This window comes from Oryzias latipes, chromosome 2 (genome assembly GCF_053564925.1).
Source record: "Oryzias latipes strain Hd-rR chromosome 2, Olatipes_Hd-rR_3.1".
NCBI classification, from domain to species: Eukaryota; Metazoa; Chordata; class Actinopteri; order Beloniformes; family Adrianichthyidae; genus Oryzias; species Oryzias latipes.
Window position 1 is genome coordinate 48,564,581 of NC_136238.1, and position 20,215 is coordinate 48,584,795.

General features: G+C 42.9%; 1 protein-coding gene and 1 long non-coding RNA gene across 2 annotated transcripts in view; one reads left to right on the plus strand and one right to left on the minus strand.

Annotated features, from left to right (window-relative positions):
* The window catches only part of LOC144989034 (NLR family CARD domain-containing protein 3-like), a 242,440-nt gene that overhangs the window by 65,459 nt on the left and 156,766 nt on the right, over positions 1–20,215 (minus strand). The gene's annotated exons all lie outside the window — the stretch shown is intronic.
* On the plus strand, positions 5,573–6,598 carry LOC144989528 (uncharacterized). The gene is made up of 4 exons (XR_013653774.1): positions 5,573–6,058; positions 6,139–6,261; positions 6,353–6,418; positions 6,540–6,598. It is a non-coding gene; the product is annotated as an uncharacterized LOC144989528 (long non-coding RNA).

The following is a 20,215-nucleotide window of genomic DNA, read 5'->3' on the forward strand; positions in this document are numbered from 1 at the left end:
GGACAATCATAACCAGCAGAGAGGAGAGGCGGAGCCTAAGTGCTGAAATTGCTGAAATCATTGAAATGATGTCATTCCTGTTTCAGCAAAGTCCTAAAGTCCATTTTTAGCAATTATTCATGACAGGAAATGAAACCACGTGGTAGAGCCTTTCCGCCCCGGGGAGTCTGATTCCTGGATGGCCCCGCCCTCTGACCCCAGGCCTGTCCTGCCCCCTCCTAGTCATCCTCCTCCTGGAACCAGAAGAGATGAAGCTGAAATCCATGAAACTCAAAAACTAAACAGATTTGAATCTGGTTTCAGATCTAGTTTTTATTCAATTATGATGGAAGAATCAGAGACAAATATGAAATGTTCAGTGGTCTTTTCTCTAGGATTCAAATGAAATGGTTCAGTCCAACATTTGAGATTGTTGCTGTCAGACCTGCAGACCATGAAAACGGTCAGAAACAGCAGGAATAGCGGTTGTTTTCATGTCTGATGAGGGTTTTTACATCAACTGAATGGGATTTTTGTCATCCAGAACATTTGACATCATTGATCAAGAAGAACCAATCGGAGCTTTTCTGAGTCTCCACGCTTGTAATGAGCTGTTTCCACCAGCAGGGGGCGACAATGTGCAGCTCCTGCTCCAACTTGAAGCAGTGGTAGGAAAAGTGACGTCACATCCTCCATGTTTCTGGAAGAATTGGTGAAGATATGAGCCCTTAATGTCTCTGACTTTGATGTTTGATTTTTCTTTAAATTTGATCATTAGATTCTTTTCAAATTTTCTATTTTTAATGGACAGAAATGAGTTTATGAATCAAAAATGACCAAAATGAGGATTCTAAGTGATTCTATGGTTCTAATACTCAGAATAATGTTTAGAAATGATCAAAAAAGGACATTGAAGGAGTTTGAGAGAACAGATTTCTGCTTTATTTCAATAAGAAAAGAACAAATTCAAGTTAGTTGTTAGTTTTTACCTCTGATAATCCTAAAATGTGTGCTTTTATTGTGAAAATCCGTTTTCAAAGTGGATCCAGGAGCTAAATGGAGCTGAGAGTCTGGATGGAGTAGAAACTGGTTTCTCTCTAAATGGGAACATTTCTTCTTCTCCTCATCCAAACCCCAGTTGTTGCCGGGTAGACTTTCAGGAATGTTCCCGTTTCTGAAACATGGATTTATTTCTGGAAGACGCCATTTTTGTCCCTAAATGTTGGATTCAGTGTGAATTCCAGTCCCACTCCCAGCATTCCTGCTCCTCTTTAGCTCCTCCTCTTCCTCCTGATCAAAGTTTGAAGCCCAGAGCCAAAAGTGCGTCTGCAGCTGCTTCTGCTCCAGCAGCCGCTCCCTCTGCTCCTCCTGCCTCTCCTCCTCTGGGAGCTCCTGCATCCTCCTGACTCCTCCCTGTCCTCCAGCATCATCAGGAGGCTTTCAAAAGGCTTTCTGGAAGGTTCCAAAGCAGAAAGCTTCATCCTTTGAAGATGGAGGAAGACTCCAACACTGACAGACAGACAGGAAGTCTCCTGGTTTTTCTGCTTCAGAAGGTTTCTGGGAAACTGCAGAGTTTTCTTTGTGGAGCTAAAGAGCTGCTGTCAGTCTGCTTTGGTCCATCAGGAATGAAGGTCAGGACTGAGAGGAACCTGAAGAAAGTGACTCTTCATCATCTGCTGCTGAAGAAGACAGAGGAAGATCCACTGTGAGAGCAGCTGCAGAAAGCTTTCTGCTGTTTTTCTCCTCTGAGAGAGTTTGGAGTTCCCAGCAGTTTGAGTGGAGCTGAAGCAGCAGAGCTGAAACAGACGTTCTTCTGCTCCCATTCAGCATGAACGGACAGATCCACTGAAGGCCTGAAGCTCTGGCTTCCAACACGTCTGCATGGATCCAAGCGTGTGCAGTGTGTGCTGACATGCTGTTCTCTGAGGAAGCACATGCTGCTGCAGACTGGGGGCGGAGCCTAGAGATGACTGATGGAGGTCAGGATGAATGTTTGGTTTGGATTCTGGCTTGATGATCCTAAAATCAAGAGACTAAAGCAGGAAGTTCCTGATGTTTACTTCTCTGCTGGATTTCCATTTTCCAGTGTTTCTACAACTGATGATGTCATCAATCTGATCTTTAAAACACTTGACTTCCTGGTTTGATTGACAGCAAATGTTCCTAAAGATCTGAGCCCCTAAAAGCTCCAACAGCAGCTCAGCAGAAACTCTGATCTGTCTTGATGTGGAGGGGCGGAGCCTGAAGAGGAAGCATCTTTCTGCAGGTGGTGCTGCAGCTTTGGGCATGTTTTCCAACTCTTTAGCTTCTGCTGTTCATGGAGTCGTGTCCCTCTGTTCTTGGAAAGGAGAAACCTGCAGAGAACTTTTCCCATTTCCACTCCCTCCTTTCAGCTGCTGCCCACTGTTCCCCTCTGAATCAGGAGGGAGGGGCTCTCATCTGTTCTGCCCACCCCCATCTAGAAAGACATCAGCACCACCTGAACATTCCAAAGCTCTTTTCCAACCCATTTCTACTGAGAAGGAACCAAACACATGAAGATTAGAACAGCTGGAACAGGATGAGGGGGAAGGCTAAAGATTCAAGTCTGTTTGTGAGTCAAAGACAGAAAACAGAAAACACAGAGTTGATTCAAAAGAGCACTTATTAGATCCAAACAGGCTGCAGGAATTTGACAGACAGCTTTCAGTTTGAAGCCTTTTGACACCAAGATGCAGTTCTGCAAACAGCCAGCAGGTGTCTCCCTTCTCCCTCCTGCTTCAATGCAGTTGGTGTTGTTGCAGCAGCTGCATCAAAGTGATTCTCTGCATCCAGAGGCTGTCATTCCTCACTAAGATCCACTCTGTTCATTCATGTCCTCTGGAGAAAACAGGCTTTATGCTCAGAAAGTTTCTACTAGTTTAGACATTCTAGAAAATGAGGAGATTCAACTGGATTTAGATGAAACTTCTTTAAAACTGCCGCTAAAAATGCTGTCAGCATGAAAAACAGAGTTTTACCCACAAAACACCAAAGAAACAGGAAGTTCAGTCAGAAAACATCAATCAAAGCAAAACTCTGAGTCTTTCAAACTGCATGAGTCAATATTTGATCATCAACAGAACAGAGATGATAGAAAAATGATTCAACTGAGAGACTTTTGTTCACTAACTGAGATCAGACGGGATTTCTGCTCCAAAAACTGACTTCAAAGGACTTGAATCCAGACCAGTGAGTCATGTGACCACAGCGTTTGTCCGTGTCTCCACTATGAACATTCTGGTCACATGACCATGTTGGAGGTTTCTGAATGAAACTCTGTGTTTGTTTGTCAATGAGAGTTTCTGGAGAACAGAAATCAAGTGTGAAACATCTGGAACCAGAATCTAGTGATCCAGAGTTCTGGTTCTGTCCCTGTTCCAGAGACAGAACCAGGATCCAACGGCTGACCCACACATAGATCTATGTCATCCAGAAATGTTCTGTCTGATCAATGATTCCCTCAATCCATGATTGGTCCATCCCAAACTCACATCTGTCCATCAAATGGAGATCAAAGAAGATTTTCATTTTGGGTCCTTTGATGCAGCTACATTTTGAAAATGAAAAAGCATTTCTGTTAATCCATTTTAATTGTCAAATTAGACATTTCTGAATGAATTTTGTTACAGTTAAAACAGTGTTAAGAAACCTTTTAATAAAACAAAAATCCTTAATAAAAGTCAGTTATAATATTCTGGAGGAGGAGCTTACCGAGGTGGTTAAAACAACGTACAACTAAAGCAAACACCCTTTTTGTGAATCACTGCACACGTGATGGAAACCACACAGCACACTGGGACCCCCCACCAGACACAGCAGTCCACCACCTCGGCCTCCCACCTCCTGAAACAAGAATAAAATTGACAATATCAATAAAAGACACACAATTAAAAATAAAGATAAAAAGATGATTAGTGTTCAGGGGGGATGGTAAACCGCCCGACCACCGCAGATCAGCTGGTGGGAGCCGCCCACAGTCCGGTGAGACGCCACAGCAAGGAGGGATCTCCGTGAGCTGAGAGTTTTGCTCTAGCCGGTTCCTTTGTGGCGGGGGTGACAACCCGGACAGAAATCACGGTTAAAAACAGTAAAAGCAAAGCAGCAGCTTTAATCCCCTATTTGTGGGGAGAGAAGGGCGTGCAGCCAAGACACGTTCCTGAAGAAAAAGGAAACAAATAGTTTGCAGGAGCCTTAACTGTACATGACGGAGGAAGGCAGCTCAACAATCCTGTCACTGAGAGGAGGCAGATCTAGGTGAAAAAAAGTCACATCACTCTTGCAGACTACTGCCGCCACGCCACAGATGTCCCAAAGCCTGGCCGATTGCTTGTTTACAGGGAACTTTGAACGAGTCTCCTCGTAAGTTCCCATTTCCTGTTTCAGATCGGAGAACTAAGTCTGGCTTACCTTACCTACCTGCTTCCACTTCCTGATGCCTTGATTTATGGCAACAACAAGAGTTCATGTCCGAACAGGGAGGAGGGCTTTTAAAGCACAGCCACCAAATTAACATGTGTGTTGCCTGTAGCCTCATGATTAGTAGGTGTGTCCTACTTGCCACACAAACATTTGGCTATTTTCCTAACCTTGAATGAAGAGAAGCTTCAAATCCTTAAAGGTACATTTGTTTTGTGCTAAAATAGTCCATTTCTGAAATCTGTAGCATTATTATTTGTGTCCTTAAAAGTCTACCTTTTAGTCTCTTCCTCAAGTTTTATTTAGGAACTACTTACGACTTCATTTCATCTTTAGTACCATTTATTGCCGTTTTAGCAGTTAGAATAGCAAAAGTCATTTTAGTTTAAGGAAGTTAGCTGAGTTTTAACAAATATTTCAACTTCTTGACATTTCTTCACTGTTAACATTCATCACCATCTTCGCAGCTTCAGCCGTCAACTCTCAAATATGCATTTAGCAGTAAATAGAACGTTTAAAACAGAATTTTGTATTTGTTTTTACAGAAAAATCTGCTTACAAAACATTTTTTTAAACAAAGAAAATAAATAAAAATTTGTGTTACCAGTCGGGTCCAGACAAAATAAAGGCTGATCGTTATTCCAGTTAAGTTGATCCCCAGCTATCTCTGTTATTAGCATGGCTAACGTTGTTTGCATGGATGTATTTTATTTTTCTAGCTTGTTCTGTCCAACAGCTGAGCAAACAGATCAGAGCTGAAGGCTTTTTGTGTTGGACAGGTTTTACTTTCACAAAAAGAGGTTATAGAACTCCAGAAAACCAGAGTGCAATTTTTTTATTATCTATTTCTTACATTTAGTCTGTGTGGGCAGGGAGAGGGGAAGAATATGAGAGGGGGGAGGAAGAGGATAAAAGGGAGAGAGGGGGATACAAGGTTATTATTTTAATCTGTAACAAAACAAGACTTCAACAGGATTATCGTCTGTGGGAATGGTTCACAAAATAGCACTCCGCTGTAGGTATTAAGTACCTGTCTGTTGCTTAGCACTTCAACTTGGACGACTTGTCGCTGTGGTTGATGGTTCTGGTTGTTTTGATGCAGACAGCTTTTCTCAGTACGATAAGTACAACCATATCTATATAAGCAAATCTTGGGGGGGGGGTCTCTCTCAAGTCCACCTGAGTGACGATGGAGGGATGGTCCTTCTGGCTTCCCTGCTGTGGAACTACTCTGCTCTGCAGCTGGTGGAGCCAGAGGTCCAGGCGCCTCCTCCTGCGTCGCCCCGGCCTGCCGTGCGGTGAGTCGCTCCTAAGGTGGTTGTGAGGGAGCACCCTGTGTCCCCTCCTCCAACCAACCCTTTTGAGTGGGCTTGCAAGGTAGGGAAGGCAAAGGTAAGTGTCAGCTCGTTGCATACAAATGAAATGATTTTCCTGTTTTAAACTTGTCCATGTGTTCAAGGTGAATCCAGCTTCCTGAAAGCCAGACCAGAAGTGGCGTGTGCAGAGGTCTGTGGTCCATGGAAGAGGCTAGTTCAAGTGTCTAAATCGTTTTCTCTTTCTTTCTCACTCTCTACAGAAAGCCAGTCCTTCGGGTGCAGACCGCTCTCCTCTGGCATCCTGGCACGGGCGGGGATTGGAGCAGGTGAGTTGCAGGAAAAATAAAACTGCAGTGTGTGTTTGTTGTGTCCACATGATAACATTTCTGTGTTTTCTATTCCACAGGCTGCTCCTCTCCCGGTGTCGCCCGTGCGCTTCAGCCCCGCTATTCTGGATCTGATGGACAAATTCTACCCGTCAGATCTGGACTGTGCTGGAGCTGCTGCGCCTGTTCCCGCTGGGAACAAGGTAACTGTTTTGTCTTGATGCTCAGAGTTCAGAATAGCTTTAAAACTGCTCCTAAATGCCCTTTTTTCTGGTGTTTGTCATTATTCCTCAGACGTCTCGTGCTAGACGTCGCCGGAGGGCTGTGGCTGCATCCCAGAGGGCTGCCCCCAGGCCCCAGGTAAGAAGAGGACACATTTCAGTGTTGTGTTGTAGAGGTCAAAATAGATTTTTAAAGTGAGATGTTCTTTGTTAAACACATATAATGGTGTGTATTTTGTGTTCTTTTGTTTTTCACTAAGGCGGAGGTCCCCGAGCACGTGGAGGTGAAACCCCGGCCTTCACCTGCCAGGCGTCCCAGGAAGAAGAGGGTGCTGTCCCAGGTATAATGACTTTGTATTTTTTTTCTGTCAAAATGCTGCAGCACCTAGTTTATGGTAAAAGTCTGACATTAAATACATTTCATGTTTGTATGCAGGACTGCGTGGGGGTGACACCTAGGTCTCCTACCAAGGACGTGATGGTGGAGCGGCCTGTGGACCAGGTGAGAGGAGAAAAGGGAAAAGCTCAATAGTCTTTAGGAGTGATTTTATTTATGGTCATTTTAAGTTTGACATGTTTGTTTGTGTTCCAACTTAAGCTTTTGTTGTGTGCTCCTTTATTAACAGACATGATTCTTGGGCAAATATGATCAAAAGGCTTCCTAAGCCTTAAATTAATAACCAGTGCATTTATGAATTTGATTTTAGGTGTTCAGGTTCAATTTATGATTTAATACAGAAAAAGAACATTTATGTTTTTTCCTTGAAAGTAATTTTTTTCTCCTCTTTTTCTAAAGGACCAGCCTGGACGGCCTGCTGCAGGAGGTAAGAAGAGCAGAAAAGCTAAGAGCTGTTCTCCTTCCTGTATCTGCTGTGTGGTTTACTCAGACCTACAGAGACAGAACAAAATCACTGACTCTGCAGGTTTTCTGAGAGTGACTGATCTTCCAGATCAAGTAGTGGTAGATGGGGTTGAACTGTCCTGTGTTTTTGGGGAAGTTGTTAGTGGGGATGCTAAAATCAATTCGGGTGAGTTTATTGATGTTGGTGTGTTGGTTCCCCTGAAGGAGGGGCTGGCTAGGATGTCATTGCAGAGAATGGACGCTGGGCTGTTGTAGACTCGCATTCTCGCAGTCCTGAAGGGATGAGGGTCCCTGATGGATCCAGCATAGTTCTTTTTTTTGACTCTGTGGGTGAAGTTCACGACTACCTGCAGAGGTCAGTCCAGGGCATTGTGTTGACTGAGTCTGAAATAGTTGGTGTAGTTCTCTTTTCTGCTTCAGAAACGTTTGACCCTTTCTTAGGAAGTCCTGCAGAAAATAACTCCCTGAACCTCTGCAAAGAGAGCCTCTTCCATGACACTTCATTAGATGTCAATGTACAACCCCAAAAGACAGCAACAAAACGTAAAACTGATTCTAAAATTGATATTGCACACCCTTCAGTCGAAAACCTGAAGAAAGTCAAATTAGATGATGTTGCTGTGGAGGAACAGGATGTCATTATTAGTGAGCCTGAGCAGGAAATTTTCTATTTTAACCCTTTAAATCGAGATGTGTGCCAGACTCTGTGCTCAATGTTGAATATTGAGTTCCAAAATTTTAATGCCCCACCTGCTCCTCCCATTGGTTTGTTAGGGCCCCCCTGCACCAACGAAAAAATTATAGGAGATGAAAATTGTTACTTTAGGGCCATCTCTCAGGCTGTGAGCGGATCCCAAAACAGCCACAGAAAAATTCGATTAGCTGAAGTGAAACAATTGGAAACAAACCCCGATCTGTACAGCTGGGTAATTGGGCGAGAGTTCTCCTCTGTGGCTGAGTACATAACCAAATCTAGAATGTGTTTTGTCAGTGTTTGGGCCACAGACGTGGAAATTCAAGCCACGGCTGATTTATTAGGGATAAATGTTTTTGTCTTGTTTGATGGCAGGTGGCTTCAGCACCAGAGCAGTGGTCGACAATTATGTGAACACTCAACTTACATAGAAAATTGTGGTGGTACACATTTTGAGACTGTTGTGTGTGTAAAAGATCCACAACAGGACCGCTGTGCTGGTTGTTGTCCCTCTGCCAACAAACAACCAAAACCATATCACACGCGTTCACATGAAAAAGATGACATTTGTTCTACAGGCATAAAGACAACTTCCATAATTGACAACCAGAGCAAATGCATAAAAGTTGCTTCTAAATACTTGGTATACCAAAAATGACAACAAACAGCAAAAAAGCTTTAAGGAAAAATCTACAAAGAAAATGAGAGGGAACGGTTAAAGCACGTAATTCGGAAAAAATACATGAAAGATGCAAGTTACAGATGGAAAGTCAAGTTAATAAAAAGGAGGCAACTAAAAGTATCATATTTAAAAAATGAGGATTACAAAGAAATGTTTAAGTCAAAAGAGAAAACAAAATATAGACGATTCGGCTCACAGGACCAAGGTGAAAGCTCAGAGCATTGGCATATATAAAAAAGATAAAACACAAAAACTTAAATTAAAGACTCCAAACAAAAAGCGACACAGGGAGAATCCTGCATTCAGAAAGAGTGTCATCAGTAATGTTCAACAGAAGAGGCAGTTGTTAAGAAAGAAGGCAGAGAGTTTTCAGGAAGTCATGCAGGACTTCCTAAAAAAGGTGGAAAAAGGTCCAGAGTTTGTTTGCTGTGTGTGCAACAGACTTCTGTTTCATCACCAGGTTTTGCTGTGTGTGCAACATACTTCTGTTTCATCACCAGGTTTTGCTGTGTGTCAGGGAGACGTACAGCAAAACTGCCAAGATGGCAGAGATTGCAGATGTGTGCATTAGTGAGGACTACCTGCACCGCTGCAACATGGACTGTGAGAGCCCGTGTTTGTTTTTAGGGACGGCGAGGAGCGCTCTGTGGATTTGCCACTGCTGCGACTCCAAGTTAAAAAGAGGTCAGACCCCGCCTGAGTGGGGTGGGTAACAACTTGGAGGTGTGTCCTGTCCCACCAGAGTTGGCCTGTTAAAATAGTTTAGAGCAGCATCTGATTGCACTGCATATACCTTTCATGAAGATGCTTGCTCTGCCTAAAGGTGGGCAGAATGGTGTTCACGGCCCAATCACGTGTGTTCCTGCCAACTTGGTGCAAACGACCAATGTGCTGCCTCGGTCTGACATGGAAGGGTCTCTGCTGCGCGTCAAATTAAAGCGTAAACTGACTTACAAAGGTCATTATGAGTATCAGTTTGTGGATACCATGCACATTAGGCGGGCCTTGCAATATTTGAAACGCAACAATAAGTATTACAAAGACATACTTTAATGAAGCTTGGCTCAATGACTTTTGTAAAGAAGAACTGGAAGAAGAAAATCGAAACGAACCAGAAAAGCAGACGGACAAAAAAGAGGATGAGGCCGATGATGGAGAAGATGAGCTTCTCCATGACAGACAGAATCACTGCATGTTCCAAGATTCTGCTCTGTTCCCAGTGGACATCGGCCAAGAAGTCCTGGATCAGTATTTTGAGGATATTTTGAATTTGGCCCCGGCGGAAGGAAATAATCCGGTCCGATTATTGACTAATCGCGAAAATGAAGCTAAATGTTTTCCTGTCATCTTTCCCAATGGTAAAAACGTTTACCACGAAAATAGAAAGTTCAAATTGACTCTCTCGCGTTACTTTAACAGGATCCTCCATGCTGACGGTAGGTTTGCACAGAACGTCGAGTACATCTTCTTTGCACAGTACATGTCAGAGGTGGAGAAGGTTGTTTCTAGTGTGTCTGTGGCTCTCAGAAAAGAAAAATCAGGAAGTGCATCTGAAGGTGTAAGTGCCGATGCACGTTCTGAGAAAACCCTGAAGAAGCTGCTGGAAGCAGATCAGGGCTTTTGTTTCCTCCGGCCTATTCGAGGCACTCCGGCATTCTGGCAGGCAACACAGAAGGACCTGTTGGCCTGTGTTCGTCAGCTGGGTATTCCAACGTGGTTCTGTTCGTTCACTGCAGCCGACATGCGTTGGAAAAATCTCCTCGACACTGTGTTAAGACAGGAGGGGAGAACCCAGACAGCTGACCAGTTGGATTGGGCTGAACTTTTGAAGGAAATTGTTCTGGCTGTCCAGCAGCACTCTAGGAACCACACAAAGTCATGTAAGAAGGGGGGGAACAAATGTCGCTTCAACTTTCTTAAAACAGCATCCGGACGAACATTTGTTATCAATGACAAAAAGATTCAGAAATGCCCCAAATGTACGGACCCCAAGGTCAAGGCTGGCCAAGAATCCAAATTACAATTCATCCGCGGCATAGTCACCCACATTGAATTCTGTAAAGAGGGGGGTTCAAATACATTTAAGTGAAATTTAATGATGAGGAAATTGGGAAAATAGCTCGGAGAACATGTGCCAAAGCCGACTTGCCTGGTTCCACTGCTATAGAGTCTGAGGAAGAGCGGGTGAGCCAAAAAAGGGGGGATGAGGAGACAGTTCCCACTCAAGCTGGCATGGGCTTGTACCGTCCACAAGGTACAAGGCCTGACCGTGGACAAAGCTGTGGTCTCCTTTAATAAGATCTTTGCTGCTGGACAGGTGTATGTTGCTGTGAGTCAGGTCAGGACCATCGAGGGGTTAATCATTCGAGATTTTAAGGAAAAGGCGATTTACTGCAATAAACATGCGAAGGCTGCTCTGGAGAAGATGCCCCCCCTCCTGAGTGATGAAAGAAGATGTGACCCGTCTTCTTTCAGAGTTTTCCTGCTGAATGTTCAGGGATTGTGCAGACATGTCTCCTTTCAGCTGCAGCCTAACTGCATTGCTGTGACAGAGACATGGCTGACCCCTAGCTCTGCCTTAGAAGCTGTCCAAATGGACGGCTTCAGCTTTCCTACAGTGGAACCAACCCAGCATTAGTTGGCCTGAAGAGCCAGCAACATGGGGGTGTTGGGATCTACTGTACGGACGGAGGAGACTACCAAATTCTGGACAAGCCAGACCTTAATTTGGAATGTGTTGTTTACAGGAGTCTGGCTCTAAATTTAGTGTTAGCTGTAGTGTATCGCCCCCCCCCTCCTATCCTGTAGTGCTGTTTAGGTCCCACCTACAGGATTTAGTACTTTGGTTAGAAACTCAAAGTGAATCAGTAGTAGTGATGGGAGATTTTAATGAAGACATCCTGAAGTCCTCTTCCATTTTTAATCTGATGACGGACAGAGGCTTCAGGCAGCATGTCACTTCTCCCACAACAGAGAGGGGGGGGGGGGAACTATCATAGATCATGTCTATGTTAAAACATCCAAATTTACTGTCAAGGCCGTGGTCAGTCAAATTTACTTCAGTGACCACGAGGGGATCCTCTGTTCATTTAGTGCATCCTAGAGGGGGAGGGGGGGGGGGGGTCTGCTGGAAACAGCCTGGTGTTTATTGTAAGGTTGAGCATTATAATGGGGGGGGTAAAAGTTTAAGAGTAACATCTGGGGAAATATGTGTTCTTTAAATAGCTTTCTTTCATATCATGAAGTAGTTTACATTTTATGAAATGTTGGGTTTCTTTTACTATTTTTCAACAAGCATGTGACACAAAAACATGTAATATGCAATAGTTTGTAGAGATAATAGATTAACAATTAGTTTGATCGGCTTGGAGAAGCTTACAGAGGAAGCTTTCTACTTTCGTTTAGCGGCGTCATCTTTCCATCCATGTTCAGCGGATTACAATGAAAAGCTGTTCATCTTCCGCTCATACAGCAGTAAAAAGATCGCAGACAAACACCTCCAGCCCAGCTGAATCACCAACATGGACAAAGTGCTGCTCACTTCTAACCTCCTGGTGAGTCTCAATGTGGAGAACGGGAGCAGCGCGGTAGGATACGTACAAAGGGCCAGGAAGAGTCTGATTGGTATTGTTGTGGAAGGCAGCGCAGGGCGAGTTACGCCACAGTTAGTGAGCAGCAGCAGCAACGACACAGACTGACTGATGAAAGGGAACCTGATGTGTTTGTTAGAAATGTAGTCCGGCTGTTCATTTCAGATACAGAAGATGAGGACTTTGAAGAATTTTTATGTTAGTTTTAAGTTTTATGACTATTTAAGTTTTATGACTTTTATGACTTATGAAGTAAAAAAAAAAAAAAAAAAAAAATCAAAACCAACTCAGATTTGCTTGCGCTGTTTTTTTTTTAAACACAGTGTTTGTTTGTTTGTGTGTGTGTGCTTAAGCCGGGGTTTCCACTAGTGCATATGTAGGAAAGTAGTGTGTTTGTTTGTGCTAAAGGCAGCGCTGTCTGTGCAAAAAGAAGGAAGGGAGACGCCACACTGGCTCATCTGACTGGTGGGGGCTGCCACCACCTTCCACCATTCCTCATGACAATGCACCCCCCATGATTCAAGTGACTTAGTGATGTTTAGGTTTACCACTGGATAATTGTAACTTTATACAAATGGGGCTAAAATAGCAAATCAGCATCATGCACCATCTCAGAACATATTGCCAAACATATCAACTATGGTAGTTATGCTAATCTGGCTAAAAGTGCTAGCATTGCAATCAGCATCAACAAGTGACTCAGAAAAACACAACTTAAGACGATCATAATGGTAAGAAAATGTGATAAGTTGATAGAAAATCCACTTTTTCTGTTGATTTTATCAAATTTTATCAAAGCAACGATTGAATCTTTTGGTCACCTATGGATAATAAATCGACGTCAGCTTCAGACAAATGGGAACAAGTAGACTTTTTGATCTTGGAGCAACGGAGGTTTTTCTGCTAACCACGCCCACATTCCCTACATGTTCGTATCCAATGTGAAGAGGATCCACTCAGATGGGACATGGAGTGAACCCACACACAAAGGAAAAGAAGATGGGACTTCCCTCAATGTGTCGTTCCGGATTAGTTCTGGACCGGACCGTTTTCTCCTCCTGTCAGCTACGGACGCATGCAGAAGGAGATCCTCCAATGTGGGCCTGGTCCCTAGGAAAGGAGCCAAACACTTTTCCATGAGGTCCTGTGTAGAAGAAAAGAAAAAGGATGAAGCTGACAGATGCAGGGGTCCATCCAGTCATCCAAGTGAAGAAGGTTTTCTTACCTCCAGAGAGCTCACAAAAACAAAAACAGCTCCAATAAAATGGGCTTGTTTGGAAAGGACCTTGGAGAAGTTCCGCTTGGCGTTGGGAGGCCAAACTCCCCAAACTGCACCAAAAGGAGAAGCTAAGCAAAGACACCGTCATACCGGACCTATACAGGCCATCGGCCGGTGCCCCCACAAAACCTCCCCACCAGGTATGAAGTCCACATACAGAAGATTTCTTATTTAGATCTTTTTTTCTATAAATATTTGAATTTTTTTCTTCATGGCTCCAGTTTTCAAGGATGGATGGTGTCATCCTTGCAGCCATGGATGGAGAAGAAGCTCCTCCACTGTGGCCCTGACATGCGGGTGCAAACTCAGCATTTTCCCAGGAATTCTTGGCAATCTGTGAAGAAGAGGAGAAAAAGGATGAAGCTGACAGATGCAGGGATCTATGCTCTCAGTTAAGTCGAGACGGTTTTCTTTTTTACCTCTAGAAAGGTCCTGGTTCATTTGCAATGTCCTCAAAAAAACCCATTAGTATGGAATGGATCGTGACGGAGGTCAAATGGTCACATATCATGGGACGCCATAAACGAGGGAACAACCCTAATGGGGGAAACTGGAGAAGTAAATAAGTAAAACCAGTTCAATAAGGCTGGTGTGTAAAAGAACGCTTCTGATCTTTTTCCATTTTCTTCTCTACTAGGCGTTATTTATGTATCAACACCAAAGAAAATCCCCAATTCTTTGAAACGGAGGTGAAAGTAAGCTGGTTATTCTGTCCTCCTTTGAATTTTAAAGACTTGCAGCATTTTTATAATAATGTAGGACATATAGAAAGAAAATTAAGCTTAAAAGGACATTTCTCACTATTTCTTTATTTTAATCGTTGTGAATCAGGAGCACACAAGAAAACAGTTTCACCAAGTCCTAGAAAGTGATTGTGTTTGATTTAGGCTCAAAATGGCACGATTCCAATTAAAAGACCACTTGGAATGCTCTTAAAATGGATCAGAAGATGATCTGATTGGGTCTTAAACTCTACTCATTTTTGGTGTCTACAGTGATCTTTTAAACCTAGTAAACTGTTCTGTGCTACAGTTTCATTTGATCCTAGTTTTTATTTTTCCCCGTAAGAGAGAACTGGCCTACCTTTTTTTTGATTTTCGTGATGGAGAAGGACGGACAGTAGAGCCCTGCGCACGACTTTTTTCTAAATCCCGCTCCCGCCCGCCGAATTTCTGACCAATCCCCCCCGCTCCCACAACGAATGCGTTACACTCCCGCCCGCACCTGCAATATGCATGTCCACTCCCACCCGCAAAACTCTGATAGGGATGCATTGATTTTGTATCGTCTTCAGTCCCGCAGGAAAAAAAACGCGAATTTGTGTTGATATTAAAGAGATTCATGTCCCTCCTCCAGCCTCATCTTTTCATGCATTCCTCTTTTGTGTAATGTGCAACCAAATTATTAAATCTATTTTCACTAATCCTGTTGTTCACTGAAGTTCACACGTTCCCAGATGTTTTTGCCATGGGGAAAGTGGGTGGTCCTCGGCTCAGGGAGGTTCTGATAGAGTGATGTTTAGCTTCTCTGGTTCTGAAGGTTTTGGAGGAGGTTTGAAGAGTCATTTGAATTTATGGAGGAAAAAAAACATTGTAATGGTTCAACAGAGCTGAAAATCTATGAATTCCTTTTTTCCTGACGGAAAAATACGTTTTTTTAGCTTCAGCCTTTTCCAGTTTTTCCACATTCTCCGTGTCTACCATGCATTGCTGCACACAGACACCGCTCAATGCAGCGATCAGACCAAAACTTTAGCTGGTAGCTCCTCCCACACGTGACCGCAGTATCAGGCTTTAAAGAACACAATTTCTAAGAGGCGGGGCATTGCACACCCCCAACAGGTTAGATGACAGTGGCCAGTGACAGTGGTGTTCACGGAGCTTCAGTACATAAGACTCCAACAGCCTTAAACAGCCTAACGTCGTCCGCTATTATATATTCATGAGATATTCATGGCAACACTGATCCCGCGGGGGGGGGGGGGGGTGTTTGCCGCCCACAGCACTATTCAAACCACCCAATCCCGCGAGATTTGCGTTCAATCCCAATGCAGGCCTCTAACGGACAGTGTTCTTGAGTAATGGACTACATGTCTACCTGGCACGCTAATGCAAGTCACAAACTTCTTTACCTCCATTTCATTAGGAAGAATATATTATTTGTCCCACTGTTTATATTTGATTCAGCAATTTGAACATTTTGTTTCAGATTTTCCTGTTCATATAATGACTCAGGAATCCACAGCCGCATCCTCCTCAGATAACTATAGACAGGTATTGGTTCAATTCTTCATTCTTCCTTTTTTTTAATACTCCTGCAGAACAGAGCTGCCTGGTCCTGGTTTGCTGCAGTTCTGGGCTGGATTGTACATCTATAGGACTAGGGCTGAGCACTTCTGCTGTAAAAGGGCTTTAAAGTCCCACTCTGATCAACTCTGTTGATCTATTTTAAAAGCCTTCTCTGTGGAGGAGCAGAAAAAACAAATGGGCGAACTTCAGACTGAGACGAACGAGTTGGTACCCAAGAATGGAATTCTGCAGTTTGCAAACGGACCTCTTGATGAAGTCCTTTGCACAAATTCTTAAGACAACGATGAATAAAAACTGCAATAAAAGTGGTCTATATTTCGGTTTAGATTATGTAAGGAAAACCAGGAGCTCAAGAAAAAAGTGGAAGAGCTTGAAGAAGAAAAGCAAACATTCAACTCTGGTAAAACTGCATCTCAAAATTTTAAAAGCATATCAAGCAATCTTTCATCTGAATCCTTTAGGAAACTTCTGGGTCCTCCTTTGATTCCCCGGCTACTCAGACCAGCACTGCCAGGGACTGTTCTCTAAGGTTCCGGTCACACACTGAGTTCTGCTGCTTTGAACCTCATGAATTAAGATGAAGCCGGTTTTAGCCAAAATTCAACGTTTTTTAATCAACGTTGCTCTGACATTTCTCTGTAATTTCATTCTGAGGACCTCTGATTTTCAATACCTAAAATCTAATTGGTTTCAACCCTTTGTTTTCCTATTTCCGCCATGTTTCGGCGCTTAACTCCCTCTACAATTTTTAACCTATTTTAACCATTTAACTACCGTATTTTCCGGACTATAAGTCGCCCTTTTTTTCATAGTTTGGCAAGGGGTGCGACTTATACTCCGCAGCGACTTATATTAGAAATAAATTAAAATAAATACATTGTTAACCCTCCTGTTATGTTCATTTGTGAGGAACAGAGATGATGTTCCTGGGACAATTTGATGTATGAGGTATGTTAAGTGTTAAGAGTATGTTAAGTGACTCAGAGAATCAGCAAACCTTTTTTTTACAGTAAGATCTTGAAGGCTAAAAACATAATATTCTATTTTCCAATGATTTCATAGATTCAGAAATGCAATAAAAATGACAACTGTTTCTACAAATACAGGATGAAAACAGAGTATTAGTTGGCCAATGATGCTTCATGAAAAGAATAAATAAATAAGTTTGAGAAAAAATTACTGTGAAATTATTAGATAAACAGTCTGCTATGATTGTGTCATATAAGGTTGTGAAAGTTAAAATGCGACTTATAGTCCAGTGCGATTTATCTGTGTTTTTTTCTACTTTATAATGCATTTTTGGGCAGGTGCGACTTATACTCCGGTGCGACTTATAGTCCGGAAAATACGGTAATAAAATGTTCAGCTCTTTCAGCTTATTCTAGCTATGACTTTTGGTCCTTGAACTTTTCAAGATATTTCTTTTCCTCTCTCTCTTTTTCAGAAGAGAATTTTTTTAATAATATGAAGCTTGACTCTTTTAGGGTAATGATATGACTAATGTCTTTTTTAAGCTAATATTATTAGATGTATTTTAATGTGTATGGATACTTATTAGTGGTAACAACTTATTTTAAATTATGTAGTAATAACTGAAGGACATTGCTGGGTAACATTTCATGTCTTTTTTTTCTCTCATCTCAGAATGGCACTGAGACAGGTGATTAACATCAGACAGAGGGGCCCATATGCAGCCCCCCCACCGCTGCACATCTGCATTTTAAGGGAGAAGGAAAAGTCCAGTAAAGTAATTACCTGGGACTTTTCCAGCAATACAACTGCCCCACAAACTACCATAAATAATAAAGTGGTAATCATTACAGACGGTCACTCTGTAGAAAAAGTGACCTTTACGAGGAACTGGCCTCCAAAGTGTTTGTGGGAAGATATTATATAATGGAAGAGTATAGGCTGCAGGGACATACCCCCCTATCACATTCTCCCCACAAAGCACACGGCCTTCTATTGGACACCTCCTGGAGTCACTGGAACAGGAGGCAGACAGACTCCTGGATCCTCCATCAGTGGTCACACCCCTGATAAGTGTGGACAGTGATGAAAGTCAGGCAAGGAAAAAATCCCTGAACTTTTCTTTGAGCGATATGGCGGGCACAGAGCGAAATTTTGGAAAAATACGTGGTCTTAGATGCATTCTGGTGCATTCTGGCAGCTAGTTATTCACTTCTTTATCAAGAAACTAAGACTAATTGGAGCATCATGATTTGTCATTCAAACCCCTAGTTTGACTCTCCATTAAGGACTTGCTGGTCCTAAAAAAGAATTTGGAAAATTGCTCAAAGTAACACAATCCTACAATCTACGCTTTTCCTTAAAGCTGCAAAACATACAATTGCTAAAATATAGTAACATCAAAGCCCCAAATGGCAAAAAGAACACCAGTAACTATGATATTCTATGAAAATACCTCAGTTATTTATACATTATTTCTGCTTTAGAAATGACTGATGTACAACATCCACTTGCACTGTTTTCTCAAACTATAATTACATCAAAATATGGGATCTGCTTTAAACTATAATTCTATAACATAATACATCAATTCTTTAACACCTATACTAAGTAATCTGGGAAATATCAAAACAAACATACAAACTAAACTAAACATTGTAAACATTATTTTTTAAGGGAGTGCGGGTCCAAACCATCAAATACTTATAATTAATGTCAACTATACTGAACTAAATCATGGTAATTAGGAAATACAAATAAATTAGATAGAGAAATGTATTCAAAATAAAAACTGAAACTCAAAACTAAAATTGAAATTATTTCAAAATGTGGTTTTGAGATTATTTCACACAAAAAAGTATTTGACCTACACTACCTTAAAAAATTTTTTTTTCCAGCCAAGACCACTTCAATTTGTTTTTTATCGTCTTCTCACAACTGAGGTCGTGACCACGCTCAATAATGACGATGCCTGCCATTATTTTAACCCAAATTTGATCGCAAACTCTTCAGATGTGTTTGTGAAAGTTTAGCGTGGGTCCGCCAGTTTTGGTCTCTAGGGAAGCGAGTCACCCTGACCACGTGGTGCAGACAGAGCCAATCAGAGATGTCCACGCATCCGAAAGCAACTAAAACGTCCCGTCATTGGTCAATTAGGCCGGGAAGACGAGAGATGGCCACGACCATAGAGGAAGCGATCTGCGGAGAAATATAGAAAATAAAGCTAAAGCTAGCTGATTTCAGACCATTTTCTAATCCGGAAAGCGATTTGTCCGTAGAGATCAGGTCTTTATTTCCCGGAAAGTACGTTCAGTTTGCTCAAAAACCCGGATTTCCGGGAATTCCCGGAAGACTTTCATCACTGTGTGGACCAGGTAGAAGGTAAACCCCTCCTCACCATTGAGGGAAAGGTTTTGGAGGTAAGGATTTACGAGTCATCTAAATGCTCACAATCTGTCTTAACAGAACATGTCATTTTTACACATTAATTGTCTTCATTAGGTGTTTGCAATCAGGAGGATGAAGAGTGGGAGGAACAATGTTCCAATGAGGCAGCTTTGATTACACCAAGTATGTACTTCTAAATGTTTTAACACTGTGTGTGTGCATAAAATAACTTCTCTCACTGTACAGGACGGGGCAGAGGTGAACATCTCTGTTTAAATTGGAAGTGGGTGGCCATGTGAGGCTCAGCCACATAAAGCGTGGATCTTTGGTGGGTGGGTTCCATCAGTCCACAAATTACACCACAATAGAGGTAGTATTGTCACACATCAAATCTAAGCTGCCCCCCACCCTGGACCCACACCAGTTTGCATATAGAGCAAAACGATCCACAGAAGATGCAGTCTGCTCTGCCCTCCACCCAGTTCTCACTCACTTGGACAAGAAAGACTCATATGTGAGAATGCTGTTCATAGACTTCAGTTCAGCATTTAATACCATAATACCACAACAACTCATCTGCAAACTGGACAGACTGGGCCTCAGCACCTCCCTCTGCAACTGGCTGTTGGATTTCCTCAGCCAGAGGCCTCAAGCAGTTCGTGTTGGCAACAACATCTCCAACAGCATCACCCTGAGCACAGGGGTCCCTCAAGGCTGTGTGCTCAGTCCCCTGCTGTTCACCCTGCTGACACACGACTGCACACCACCCTGCAGCTCCAACCACCTTGTGAAGTTTGCAGACGACACAACACTAGTGGGGCTCATCACCAAGAACCATGAGACCCACTACAGAAAAGAGGTGGAGCTCCTGACCATGTGGTGCAAAGACAACAACCTCTCGCTTAACGTCAGCAAGACCAAAGAGATTGTTGTCAACTTCCAGAGAGGCCACACCCAACACCCCCCACTCACCATGGAAGGTGCTGCAGTAGAGGGTGAGCAGCACCAAGTTCCTGGGGGTGCACATCAGCGAGGACCTCTCCTGGACAACCAACACTGCATCACTGGCCAAGAAAGCACAGCAGCGCCTCTACTTCCTGCGCAAACTCAAGTGGACCAGTGCTCCACCATCCTGACAACATTCTACAGGGGAACCATTGAGA